The sequence below is a fragment of the Helianthus annuus genome, chromosome 3 (genome assembly GCF_002127325.2).
Source record: "Helianthus annuus cultivar XRQ/B chromosome 3, HanXRQr2.0-SUNRISE, whole genome shotgun sequence".
In the NCBI taxonomy this organism is placed as follows: Eukaryota; Viridiplantae; Streptophyta; class Magnoliopsida; order Asterales; family Asteraceae; genus Helianthus; species Helianthus annuus.
In genome coordinates, this window is record NC_035435.2 from 160,097,103 (window position 1) to 160,101,047 (window position 3,945).

Below are 3,945 nucleotides of genomic sequence, written 5' to 3' on the forward strand. Positions count from 1 at the left end.
AACTATACGTTATGCCATACTTTGAAGTGGTAAGGGGTCAAGCCTTATGTTTTTCTTGGTTAAATAGGAGTTGTAGGTGTTTTTATGGGCATGTGTGTATCTTTTTTCGTTTACTTTGTGCTTAAGCCCGGGCGCAGCGCAAAAAGGCCTGAGGCGCACAAAAACTGCCTGAGGCGCAGCAGAAAAAAAACAAAAAAAACGAAACGCGCAGCAGGAAAAAAACAAAACTGAGTACGAATAAAAACTGCCTCACGTGGGCCCGGGCTTTTCGGAGCTGCATTCGTTTCCGCATGAGTTCAATCAAATTTCAGCTCCGAAACTCATTTTCGCACCCCCCCTGCGCGCGGGTAGGACTTGTGGTAAAACATGTCATAAAGCTACAATAAAGTAGTGAAGACTTTACCTTATAAACAACCACTCACTTTGTCCCCACACCGATGTGGGACAAAGTATTTACCAACTTTTGAGACTTTTATTCACACACCCAAAACTTACAACATATAAGTCCTAAACTTTTGCTACTAACTATTAGCTCCATGATCTTAAATGGCATGTATAATAGTTTTTTTAATTATATATGTGGAATCTTATTTATTTTCAAAGCATAACATATTTTTTATATTTTTTCTCTATGTGCGCTTTTCTTAAAAAAGCCCACGCTTTTTTTGCGCCTTGCGCCTAGGCTCCGGGCGAGGCCGATGCGCCTCGCCTGCGCCTTGCGTCTTTGACAACATAGGTAGTCTATTATAACTTACTAAATATATAGTTTTTGCATGTCGTTCAAAAAAAATATTTTTTTGCATGAGCTAATATGATCAGAAAACGAGCTCATGTTAGTAGTAAAGAAGCTTATAAATTTGATTTGTTACATCTGTTTATAAGTCATATATCTTTTACTTGAATATGCCGGTACATAAAAATACTTATTATGACATTAAAATACCTGGCCACCAAAGAAGTATAAAACTAGGAACTTAAGTAAATAGCTATGAGGTTTGAAGAGAGGATGTATATGATCAATGCTACAAGCCAGGTCTGTTTTTTTTTTTTTTTTATATGTAGAGTATATTATTAGTTTTATAATTTTTGACTTTTGATTTATGGAACCATTGGTCAAGTCTAAGAAACTCTCGTGTATATATATATATTTTTAATTTAACTTGCTATGTCATTATTTTATGATTAAATATGTGGAGTTGGCGTATGCTAATACCAGCTTAGACCAAGTTCTTAGCGATAACTATTCCTTTATTTTCACTGCCTATGTCATACAGGGGATCGGGAGCCGAATCGGCCAATCAGGTTGGCTGGGGTTTGATGGTTCAGATCCATCTACCACTATAAAACATGCAGGTCTTGGAATTAGAGTTTAGACGATGATGAGACATCTTGCAATTGTTGGTGAAGTTTATGCCCAAACCGCTCTTGAAGAGTTTCATGGAACATATGGCCTATAAGTCCATCTTTAGCTAGCGCGCCTACATCAAACGGCCCTTCTACCAGTGGTATTAGACATCATGGGCATGCTGGTGTTCAAGTCGTTGCGTGTACCCTACATGTAGCAGCTTTAGATTAGGAGATTTGTAACAATATTTGAAGCTTTTGTTTAATTTGATGACCGATTTTCTTTAAATTGTTTTGACCCATGTTATAATAGCATCTCATTTGTTCAAATATATTTATTTAAGAGACTTTTTGAATAGTAACACTTCAGGTGAGACTATTGGTCTCCGGATGCAGCCATCAAGTTATTTGGTTTTTTCTTTTTTCTTTTTTTTTTGGGGGGGGGGGGGGGGACTTTGACTTGTGGTTTGGTCAATATGGTACTATTGCAGTGACATGAAATTAATTATTTGTTATATTGATGTGTATTTAAAAAAAATATAATTATCAGTTTGTGAAAGAGAGATAATATCATGATGAGCCAGAGCCATAGTAAATAAAGCTTGCTTGGCTGTACATAGACCAACGTCTCACGTACTATGTAGTTAACGCGGTAAAATATCGGATATCGATCTAGGACCGATATTTGAAATATAGGTTATCTCGGTGAGTTATCGGTGGGATATCGGTAATTTTAATATATATCAGTTATGTCGGTCAATATCGCCGATAATATTGGTATCAATTTTCTTCTGACTGATTTGACACCGATATTTTACTATGGGACCAATATAACTGATATTAACTACATAGCTCGCGTATGCGAAGCTCTTGGGATTTTTAGTTTAATCAATGTTTTTTTTTTCGTATATTGCGATTTGGTAGGCATCGGGTGTGCTTTTTTGATCATCTTTGAATGCTTGGTTAATGAGTCAAGTCATCACTTTTAATAAATTTGATTGGTTTGTTGTACTATCTTAGGATAATGACATGGTCAAATTATTATAACTATAACCATTATTTTGTTTTGGTATCTTGCCTGGGCCACTTGTGCTCCATCTTAATTAGTGAGATTACTAACTCTACATTTATGACTCCTTTACCAGGTGATGCGCGTGTGCCCGATAACTACGCAGATGAGGTACTTTTTCGCTTTTTGATTCCATATCTCCATTTGTACCTGTTTTTCTTTTTATATATGTGTTCAGTAGTAATTTATTTGTCTTATCAGCCACTTTTCCCAAAAATGAAAGGATCGTTTCTCCAAATCTGTCTCCAAATCATTCGACTCACTTGACCCGTTTCATTTTGACGTAGTTTTTGAGTTATAAGTTCTTTTCATATACAATGTGTTAATAACGGAAATAAAAACTGACCCCTTACCCACATCATCTTGAATAATAGTTTATTGTTGATTTTTAGCACTTATTAGTTATGAAAAACCCCCAACAGATATAAATAATGAACCAAAAAGAAGTTGATTATATACGTAAAATGTTTTTAACTGGGCACAGTAACCACCTATTTTGCGCCTACTCATCCACTAATAACAAAAATGAAAAAAGAAAAGGAAAGAACAGGTCATGCCAAGTTACTAACTCCAAACAGAAACTCATTTAGTCATGGTCAATTATGTAGCATTCTCAAGAGCAAGTACAAGTCCTTATTAATACACAAGAAAATGAACCCCATTATTCTATTTTCCCTATTTAAATTTGATTGCACCTGAGAAAAGGTCTTTCATTCATAAGCTATCCTTTAATATGCTACAAAAGAAAAGATGAAATAGCTAAACAATTCCAGTGCGGATCCAAACAGAACGCTAACATGACAAGGTGAAGCCTACCCACGTGTTCAATGCTGCCAGAGTCACCGGTCGTCTGAACGTTGACTGATGTGTGCCGCACAAGGTGGTATGTGTTTAATTTTGATATGGTTTTGAATAAGTGTGTGTGAGCCCTATTGATGTTGATTGGTTTGTGTTTCAGGGTCTCTCTCTGTGTGTGAAGGGATGCTGAATTTATAAGACTATCAAAAACGCAAACATGGATGGTAACAGTGAATACATCATCCTGGAGTAGAAACCAATCCTTAAAGGGGGTAATAGTTACTCAATTTGTTTGTTTTTTTAAACTGATTGAGTGGTTCATTAGTGCTTAAAATTAACATACATTACACACCTGTTTTGTTCTTCAAGAATCTTGAACACTTAGGTAAATAGAATATTCTTCTAGGACCTTCTTTTGAAATAAATAGTGTTATTTATGTAAGTAAAGTTTAGACATGGTGTAGAATGGCATGCTGGGAAAGGATAGCATGACACTAAGGAGCTTAAGTTGAAATGGTTATGGCAACAAATTGGGTTGGTTAGTTAAGAGTCGGCACCCTTTGTTACACGAATTCAAGAAAACATACTTTTGGCTCTATCTGGTGTATCAATGTTTGAGTTGAAGGAAAATGGTTGATTAATAAGTTCATTTGAAATAAGAAAGATTGACTTATAATGAGTTTACATGGATCATAGATGCAGAATTATGATGTGAAAGTGAACTTGAGGGAAAA

General features: G+C 35.6%; 1 long non-coding RNA gene across 1 annotated transcript; it reads left to right on the forward strand.

Annotated features, from left to right (window-relative positions):
• The first annotated feature begins 2,382 nt into the window (after window positions 1–2,382).
• Window positions 2,383–3,579, forward strand: LOC110928230. The gene is made up of 3 exons (XR_002586229.2): window positions 2,383–2,524; window positions 3,022–3,296; window positions 3,372–3,579. It is a non-coding gene; the product is annotated as an uncharacterized LOC110928230 (long non-coding RNA).
• The last annotated feature ends 366 nt before the right edge of the window (window positions 3,580–3,945 follow it).